We start from the raw sequence: 11,271 nt of genomic DNA on the forward strand, positions 1-11,271 counted from the left end.
CAGTACTTTAGTATCACTTTAGCATTACTTTAGTATCACTTGTAGTCTTATTTTATCCATGTAAAATGATAATTGTAGTTGTCCAAAAAGTGCTTTGACTGGTTGATGGAGAAGCCTAGAACTCAATGGAGTAGGAGTGCATTTAGGATGATTTGCAAGTCTGACCAATTTGTGAACAATCAATGTGAGGTCTTTAATAGCAGCATCAGGAAACACATGGACTTGCCAATTATTAGCATGTTGAAGGCAATTCACATTGATGTGATGAGCAGGATTCAAAAAAGAAGGGACAAAATGAGAAACAGTTATGCTAACAATCCTATATGCCCTAATGCCATGATGAGACTTAATAAGTAAGTTGAAAATTAGATTTTGTATTTAAACACTGAAAATCATATATCATTATCTAATTGCTTTAAACATTGAAATTTCTTGTTTAATAGGGCAGTGGAACAAAGTAAGGGTTGTCATGTGACTTGGTCTGGAGGATCCAAATATCTGGTGACTGTCACAGAGGGGGGATATGAGTTGGTGGTTGACTTGGATGCACAAACATGTTCATGTAAAAAATGGGAACTGTCAGGGATACCCTGCTATCATGCATGTGCATGCATAGCATGGTCCAAGCAGAAATATGAAGCATTCATCCATCCCAGTTACTCCAAGGATGCATTTCTTGCATGTTACACTCATATACTTGATCCCATTTATGGGGAACAAGCTTGGAGTGAAACACCATACCCAAAGCCCTTGCCTCCAGCTGTAAAGGTTCCCACAGGCAGACCCAAGAAGGAAAGAAACAAAAATAGTGATGTTCCACAACAAGATGCAACTAGACTGAAGAGACAAAACTCCTTTGTCAAGTGCAGCTACTGTCTTCAATCTAATCATAACACTAGGACTTGTCCAGCTAGGGTAATAATAGGCTGCAATTTTCAATTTCAATATCATTTAGTTATGTACTGTGATTCTCATTATATTTGTCTTGTAGGCTGCTGATAAGGATAAAGGATGTGAGAAGCCTGTTAAGACTAGGACAAAGAAGCCTGTTAAGCCTGTTAATACTACTCTTGCTGTTGTTGGTGAAGAAGTACAGGGAAGGCCTAAACAACAAAACAAAGCTACATGTGACGAGAGGCCTTCCAAAAATAAAGCTACAGCTACTACTAATCTGGGTGCAGAGAGGCCTTATAGTAATCCAGCCATGGGGACTACCAATGAGGGTGGTTCAGTGCCAAATGGCAGTCAAGGTGGAATTTTTGCACAGCAAGGGAAGAACAAGGCTACCAACAAGGGTGTTACATCAACTCAAAGGGTGTTGGACCAAGCCAGAAGGGAGAGGAGAAAGAAGTTTGAACAAAATGCAGCCTGGAAAATATGAACTTGTGTATTTTAGTTGCCATTTGACATCACTGAATTGAGATTGCCAATGCACAATCTTTTGCTTGTTTGCAGTAGTGAACTAAACTAGTGTGTATGGTCCTTTCTTTTGCTTGAATGCTTGACTGGTGTACTTGGGATTGTTTTACAACTTATGTGTGGCAAATGGCAAATGTTAATTTTCAATTTCCATCTTGTCGTAACCTTTTACTCAGTATCATGTGTGCTCTTTTAGGTAGACAGAAGGCATCTTATGCATAAATCATGATGTAGAATCAATTGACAATAACTCCTCCTTCATAAATAAACAGCAAAGATTAACAACATAGATGACCATAATCTCAATCAGGGTTTCAATACAAACACATACTAGCATAGCTAACCTACAACAAACAATGAGCCATCAAACTTAAACACAAATCATCCTGCAATTACAGTTGTCTTCAATTGCACCACCTCCACAATTGCAGCTTTATGGGTCTTCTTCAATGTCTGACTCAGTGGCTGCAGCTTCAATTGCTGCGGCATGCTCCTTAGCCATCATCACAAGCTTCTCTCTTTTCCTGGAAAACCCTGCATAGATCTTGCACTTCTCCATTTGGTGACGGTGCTTCAAGTCGTTCATCTACTTCAGTATAGCTTGCACTAGGGCTGTAATTCGGGCCGAGCCGAGCCGGGCAAGCAATATACGAGTTCGGGTTCGAGTATTTTTATACGAGCCGAGCCGCTCGTTTATGTTAAACGAGCCCAACTTCCGGATCGGACTCGACTCGGTTATTATACGAGTCGAGTCGAGTATACTCGTGAGTTACACGAGCCGGTATTTGGCGAGCCGAGTCGGGTACTCGTTTATAATATTACTGGATCAAGATATTATAGAAGCCCAAACGTATATTTTAAAGCCCAGCAAACAGCAGGCCAGGCCTGTATCATGTAATTAAGTGGTGTACTATGATAAATTATTAAATTGTTATAAGCCTGTAAGCTGTAAGATAAGTTGTGTGAATGTGTCCAATATGTTTACCATGCTTGAGACTCTGTCTGAACCTGTTTAGCGTTTGTTCATTGGCTGAATTATTAGTGCGTAAGTAGCAAGCTAAGGAACTACTGTAATTTACTAATTTGAATATTTGCAGATTGCTACTTCTTTGTCCTCTGATCAATTTTTGAATGTCCAGTGTCCACTGATGGAGGCTGGCTGGATATAGATGCCATTGCTTTTTATTTTAACATAGTTAAATGATCAGTAATCACTAATGGAGGCTGGATGACTGAATGTTTAAATATTATTTTGATATTATTGTACTTCAATCTCTTGAATCTGTGAATTGTAATTATGTTTAGTATTCTAATATTTTGCCAGTAAATTTGCAAGTGATTGTCAATTGTGCCTGTGTATAGATTTTGGAATATATTATATTGACTTTGGCAGGTAGGGAGGAAAGCCTAAATCCTACTGCATATATCAAATATTTGCAAAAATTATATATTTTTTTAAACGAGTTCGGGTTCGAGTCGAGTCGAGCCGTTTTTTCGAGTTCGAGTCGAGTTCTAATCGAATATCGGGTATACTCGGCTCGACTCGAATAAATAAACGGGCAAATTTTCCTGTCGAGCTCGACTCGTATACATTGTCGAGCGGAGTCGGGTAGACTTAAACGAGTTCGGGTTCGGGTAGCTCGCGAGCAGCTCGGCCCGAATTACAGCCCTAGCTTGCACCACCGCCACATCACGGCTTTCCAGTGGTGGCTCAATCCATTTCATGTGAGGACAACCATTCCACCTATCCGGGCACGCTAGCATCCTCCTTCCCGTATTCTCATCAAACCAACAAGTTCTCCCAACCATCAGCTTATCACAAAAACATATATCCAGATCTGGAATATCTCCCCTGTTTGTTGTTGGGTTGTTCTGGTTGGTGGAATCAGAACCCTCCATTTTTCAGATGAAAGAAATGGGAATGAGGCTGTCAAAGAGAAACTAGGGTTTATGCAGCTGGAACAGAGAGGTGTTTATGTCTGCAGCCTCCATTTCATTATATAGAATAAAATATAGCCGTTACCCCCCTTTTGACTAACGGCGTTAGTCTGCTTTGACGGTGATACACAGAAAATAAAAAGTATGGAACTACAGTATTGCATGTGTAAGATTTGAAAGTATAGTATTGCAAGTGCAAGACGGGCCTAAATGCAGGTACACAAAGTGATAGTTTGTAATATTATGGTGATATGATACATATCTATAACTTTATATGTAGTAATCTATATGTCCCTCGGTAGTTTACCTTGGAGTACGAGAGTTTGACACGTGTTTTAAGACTCCTAAAAAATTTATTTTTATAAATTATTTTAAGATTCCACAAAAATATAGTATTACTTAACTCAATTTTGCTTGAGAATTGATTGTAGATGATAAATTGTTTGCGGCCATTGATTTCAGATTGATGATTTAATGAATTTTGAGATATCTAATTATAATTTTTCCTGATTTTATCACTCATTTATGTTATTCTTACTCCCCCCGTCCATCTCATTTATTTGTAGTTATTTCCCACTACTTAGAACGTATTTTAAGATTCCCGCTTCTGATAAAACATAGTTCCATAACTTAATTTTGAGATTTTCTTTTTGTGTATAAAAATTTAAGCGTTAAATTTTTATTCAGAAAAAAAAAATTAAAATAATTTATGAAACTAAATCTTTCAGGATCCTTAAAATGTGTGTCAAACCCTCGTAGGTAAACTACCTAGGGCACATATGGCGTACTACATATAAGGATATCAACACATATCATATGACCATAATATTGCAAACTATTACTATATTTTAATAATGCTAAAAAGAATAATATAGTGTTAATAATCAAATACGAACCTAACGTTAGTGACAAAAAAAATCTGAACCTAAGTTTAGTGACAAAAAGGAAAAAAGTTATAGTTCAGTGGTAAGTTTCTAAATACACAATAAGTTGGATGGCGAAAAAATCTATTTCCCCCCTTATTTTTCATACAAAATTACATAATTTAGATTTTGAAGTGGTTAAGAATTTGTCCTCTGTTGTCCCAAGAATATCTTAGAACAGAGATGGTCATTTGTAGGGTTATAAGAGCATCTTCAACCATTGAAAGTCATTAGCTAAAAGCTAAGTTGGCATTCTAAAAATAAAAAAATTTAGCCAACAGCTCGGAAAACTCAACTCCAACCATACTCCGATGTTGTCTATAATTTTAGCCAACCTCCTATGGATGGCTAAATTTGTCGAATCTCTACAGGTCTCTAAGAAATTTGTAGGAATATTGCACATTATTTCTTACCATATTGAACTTATATATTCTATTTTAATAATCTAAAATATTAATAACATACTATTTTTAAATTATAACCAACCAATATAGCCAATAACTTTAAAGCAAAATGTCTTACAGGTTCAGCAAATCATCAATATACTTATATAAAAGAGAAGCATGGGTCGTTTAGGTGGCGCCTCTCATGGATCTCCGTTCTATTTTTCAAATTTTCTGAAATTTTTGGATTAAAAAATATCAAAAATAAAAATTGTCTTTTTAGTTTCGGATATATTAGAAGCAAGTTTCAGAATCTGATTTTGTTTCAGATTATTTATGGAATATAGTAGCTTGAAAGTTTTAATTTGATTGTGTTTCATATTATTTAATTATGGGAAAGAAAAGCACACAAGTCTCTCTGTACCTATTAATACCCCTATAGATTGTAAGGTTTTGGATCATCTAAACACAACCTCCTCTATTTCAATTAAAATCTGATTTTGTTTCAGATTATTTAATTATGGTAAAGAGTAGCACACAAGTCTCTCTGTACTTATAAATACCCCTATAGATTGTAGTGTTTTGCATCATTTAAACACAACCTCCACTCTTTCAATACCACAACCCTACCTCTCTATGGTTATAGTTCTTTTGCTCGATTTTTAACTCGATGGTGCCGTTCTTCTGCAACGATAAGTGAAGGATGTTTATACAATATTAAAAAAATAAAGGTTGTTGCAAGCAAAGGTAATTATAGACCGCTATGTGGGAGTCGACAAATCCAAACACGGGAAAAGAATATATAGTCTTGACATGATATTGATGGATGATATCAATAAATTAACTATATATTAGTGATGTATGTTTGTTGGTTATTCTTTTATAATATTTGTTTTATTAATCGGACATGTTTGTTGTTGTTATTTTTTATATGATTTACTTTATATATAGGAAAAAATTATTCATGCATAATCTGTTTGCTCCGTTTAAGCAACTTTTAGATGAAGGCTATTTATATAGTATTAAAAAATAAAAATTGTTACATACAATGATAGTTATAGACCGCTATCTCATGGATTTAAGTTAAATGTTTTTATGCACAATCAATTCAAAAAAATCGGAAGAAGGTGACAATGTAAGAACATGATTACAAATAATATTAAGATTCAGCGTGCTTTAAATTGTTAATACGTGTATAAATTTATTTTCATTTTTTCACCATGAATTATATTCCAATTTTGCAATTTTATATATTAGTATTAGTATTACATCAAGATTTTTATAATATATAAAATTTATATTATCCTACATATATTAATTTTGAGACATTAATATACATTTTATCGACAGCCACAAAATTATTTTATTTACAAATATTGACATTAAATCATTAATATAATTTTTATACGCCGCCGCAACGCGCGGCTTCTCAACTTTTTATATAACTAGCTTATAGCCGGTGCAAGGCACGGGAGCTTTTTAATTATTTATAAAATTTTTAAATATATTGTAAGTGGTGCGAAAGAATTTAATTTATAAATAATAAATTAAAATTTTTAATTAAATAAAATTTGAAATTATGATTTGTTTGTAAGTCAGAACTATTGTAAAAATATATAGGTTCTACTTTTCAGACTTGTTTCAGTAAAAAAAAAAACTGGTTACACATGTTGGATCATCCGACAGTGGCGATGCCGTATAAAATACACTGTCACAGTCATTAATGGTTTCAAATAAACTATTGTAATCAAGCCATTCTTTTTCTCTCATGTATCATGCCAAAATATTAATTTTTTCTATCAAATTTTAATATATATTGAGTAGAATATGTGACGTCAACTTCCATTAGATTTTATTTATAAATGTATTTTATATTAAAATTATTATAATATGATTTAAATTTGGCTTACTAATTTTAAAATATATTAGATAAAAATAATTTTGTGACAGTGCGATTTATATGATTCTACAATTAAAACTGGTAGGAAATATTTATTTTGGATTAAAATATCTGGCTTATTAATTTTAAAATATATTAGATAAAAATAATTTTGTGACGGTGCGATTTATATGATTCGACAATTAAAGCTGGTAGGATATATTTATTTCGGATTAAAAAAATCATAAACATGTGAAAGACAGAATTTGTTTTGAATTCAAAAAAGGAATTATAAAGATGCAAGTAGATATCAGTTGCCTTATAGAATTAGAAGTTAATTTTGTTCTAATCTAACGGTACTTATTTGCTCAATATACGATCCAACGGATAATAAGTTTTTGGACCATGTGACCATGCGACCAAATTATCTCCCTTACGCTTATTATATATAAGTATAGAGTTGGGCTCTTTGGAGTATGTTTTGTTTAGAGTATTTGGAGACTAGTTGTAAGACCATTAGATTAAAATGAAATTGGACGGCAGATGTGATAGACAGGTGGCATCCTTTTTTTTTAAAAAACCGCTGGATAATCATGTAGAGATACGGAACCGTAGATACCGTATGTCTCCCAAATCAAACCACCGGATAAAACGGCGTGCAATTGACAGGTAACTGTCAATTGTTCTCCTGATTTCACTCGAGCAAATCAAATCAAATATTTCAGATAACGAAAACCGCCGAGAGAAGTGATTGCAGGACAGCAGCGAAAGAGTATATATAAGCGTCTGCCAACCATAGCGAAACAACGGGATGAGTTCAGGTTAGTCTCGTGCGACTTCTGCTGGGAACTAGTAAGAAAGCTTGTCTAGCGAGTATTTTCATCTTCTTGTTGTGTGTTTTCGCTTAAATCGTAATGCATGCTTTTTTTTTGTGAACAATACTAGACCGATTAAATATTTGGGTGAAGATAGTCATGTTCGAGATAACTATAGTGTAAAACAGTTAATGGGTAATGTCTTAATAGTTGTTTTGCATGTGATTCTCCCTGTTAACGTTGGTAAAAGTGATTTTGGTATATATGTTTTTGTAATTTGTGCTGCAAAAAATGTCATTGGTGTTGTCTAGTTTCCTGTTTGTGGTTTGTTAGTGGGCTTCAAATAGCGCGAAAGTTTTATTTTTTTGTAAATTCGATCTGAATTTAGTCAAAATCTGTATTCGATTTGTATTTTTGTTAAACGTGTTTAGTGACTTTAGCTGTGGGTTTTTTGATATAGTTGCATTTTGGATGAGCCTTTCATTGTCTGCTAATTGCTACTGGTGAGATGACTATTGTGTATTAATGTTTTTGAGATTAAGAGTTGCAAAGGCCCAGAACCTTATCAGTATCACAACTTAATTTGTTTACCATCTAAACACTTCATCCAATCATTACCCTTGTTGCCTTTTAAATTTACGGTTTGTACACTAAGAAGCCAGCCTTCTCATTGTTCTCAGTGCTTGATGAACAATGTATAACAATATGGATTACTTGTCTAGTAATGAACAGAGGGATTATTTTTGTATAGCATGTGGGTAGCGAAGAGCTAGGCGATTAAAAACTTTCCAAAATGTTAAGTTCTTAGTAAGGTATGATTGGACGCTGTCTTGGTTCTATTACTTTGTTCTGCCTTATTCTGTATAGCATTGTTGTTTTTTGTCGGTAAACATGTCTGGCATCTAATTTTTAAGAATTTTGGAAAGTGATTTAACTGTAGACGATTTTTAGAATTCATTCTCTTCTGTCTGTATATAGTATATTCCTATACATTATAGTAATTGGTACATAGCATTAATTGAAAGAGAATTTTAATATAATATTACAGGACGAAGGAGGAGTGCACGACTCATTGAGAGTCCCTGGGTGTTCAACTGGGCCAAAAAGGCACCAATATATATAAATTTAGACTCAGATAGCGGTGGTTTAGTTGAGAAACAACGAAATTTGGACATGAGATCAGAACGGGGATTGGGGAAAGTGAGCAATGCCTTGGAATTTTCGGACGACGATGATGACTTTGTCACTCCGGCTGAGCATTTTGGTAAGTCAAAACCTGCTAGTGTGCAGATTGATGAGAAGAAAAAGATGTCTGATAACGCTGCGGACATGCTGGCTGAAGAGAGTAAAAAAAATACAAAAAAAAGAAACCGAGGAACAGAGGTAATATTCATTGTGATGTATTCCTGTTTAGTACAAGACTGTTGAGATTTTTTTATATTACTGTACATAGAATCAAATATTGGTGTCCTCACATAAACGATTTGCATGTCAATTGTCGAACTAAACTTTCTTAATCGTTGCAGGATATGAAAGTCAGTAATATGGATGCACATCTGGTTGAGGGTAGTCGGAGGAGAACAATAAACAAGGCTGTAAATGGGATAAGCACTGCTAGACCTGCTGGACGGCAGGTGGCCAAACCTATGCAGGAGGGAAAACATGATAATGCTGGCAATGAGCCCAAAAAAAGTAAGGGGAGATCACACGAAGGTTATCTCCAGAAGAAATTTACGCCTGCCATCATCTCAGACTTGTTCGTGAAATTGTCGGAGCAGCAAGTTCAGTGGGTAAAGAAAACCGGATTTGGTGAATTGCTGAACTTCGAGAGCTCTCGTTATCCACATAAGCTGGGGTATAATTTAGCGCAAGCATTCGATGTTGGAAATTGTGCACTAGTTCTGAAATGTGGAACTATAGAAATCAATGATAAGGAAGTGAACAATGTTCTTGGATTACCAATGGGGAACTTGGTTCTTACAACAGACAGAACAGAAACAAATTCAACTGTTTGGGCTGGACAATTTGAAGAGAAGGCTGGATGTGAAATATCACCAACCATGTTGAGAGATAGTATGGTTTTATCCAAAGATGCAGATGTGATATTCAAGCTTAATTTCTTAGTCATGATCTATAACTTCTTTATCGAGGGACATCAGAACCGCTACCTAAATAGGGATGTGCTGAAATTGGAGTTGGATTTGGATGCTTGTGGACGGTATAACTGGTGTCGTTTGCTGATTGATAAGTTGAGGACGTCGCACACTTACTGGGCTGCTGAGAAGGAGAAGAGGAGTTTCACTGGATCGCTAACCTTTTTGACAGTAAGTTGTTTGTCTTGTAGACAGTGTAGTTATTGGTATACGTTGAATTTTGCATTATAACCTTCTTAGTTTAATAAGCCAAGTTAACTGTGTGTTTGTTCCTGTCCTGCAGTACCTCTATGTTAGTAGGATCCGTAACGAGAAGTATGCTTATGTCCCTCAAGTGTTCCCAGCTTTCAAAGGGTGGACAGACACGTTAATCCGTGAACGACAGAAAAATGAAGCGACGGATGGTAGTTTTGGGCTTGGAGAAATAGTTGCTTTTGTAGAGGATAACGAGGTAAATTCTGGACAAAGTTTTTTATTCCAACTGAAGCGACAACGAGCTTTTATTCTGACATATAGCATGGTTGCTTAAATTTCAGAAAGATGCAGTGCTTGTTAATAATTTGCGAGATAAAATGATGAATCCAGACGATCAGTTCATCAAAGATAATGCACAACTGAAATCTAATAGTGATGATGACAAAAGTGCAACTAACGAATTGGTAACCACCAGGACTTAAATATAAAATAGGTCTACATAGTTTAAGCTAAATTATTTGTGTGTAACGTTTGTTTGTCTGCAGGATGATATTGAAGGACATAATGATTTGGAGACAGAGAAGAATCTTGTGAGCGACCTCGTGAAGAACGTTGGAGATCAAATATTGCATATTATACAGAGTGTAAATGTAAGTACAACATGCTTTTAGTGTCCCTTACGACATTAGATTTGTTCAGAGCCACAAGATAATGTAATCAAACGATCATATTAGTGATAATTAAATTAGTACTAATAGTGAATAGATAATTTTAAGATCCAATTGCAATGAAGGTTTTGTTAACAATGTGAATTTATTTTGGTGGTTTAACTGTAATTTATTTTGGTGGTTTACTTATAATTCTTTGATAACTATAATTATAATATAATTTTAGTCTGCTATAAATAACAATCCTGGAATAACTAATGTGAATATATCTGGTGCTATTAGAAAGTATGGACTGTTGAAGGAATGTAGTCGTGGTTATTTTGTACTGGTGTTTATAAATGTCATAGACATGCTTAATTTGTGACTTACAATGACTGTAATGCACAGGACAATAATGAAGAAAGCGTAGATGGCGGAGCCGACCACATGTTTCAAGAAATTGGTAATATTAATACCAATCTAAATCCTGCTAGTTGTGCAAAGCACACTGTGGCTGAAATGGGATTAGGTGCATCATTAGAAACTAATGGCACAAGCGTAAGAGTTAGCCAGACTTGTAACTTTTATTTTGTGGTACTCGTTTCCATAAAGTAATTAGAAATTAAATTAAGATTTAGTGTAGATTAATTTGGGATTATTCTGACCAAGCGAACATGATGTAAACTATACAACAGGGTATAGTGAAAAGCGGAGACGGGGTACAAAAGGCAAAAGTGCAGCACAACCTTACAACTAGTAGTGAGGGGATTAACAAAGACACTCCAGTCTTTGAAACAGTCAAATCCCCGGTATAGTTAAAAATGACAACATTTATGGAATGCACACATTAACAGTATATATCTTTTTTGTACCATAAATGAATTTTTCTGTTTTATATGAATGATTTCAGGGCTCGATG

This window comes from Daucus carota, chromosome 5 (assembly GCF_001625215.2).
Source record: "Daucus carota subsp. sativus chromosome 5, DH1 v3.0, whole genome shotgun sequence".
Lineage (NCBI taxonomy): Eukaryota > Viridiplantae > Streptophyta > Magnoliopsida > Apiales > Apiaceae > Daucus > Daucus carota.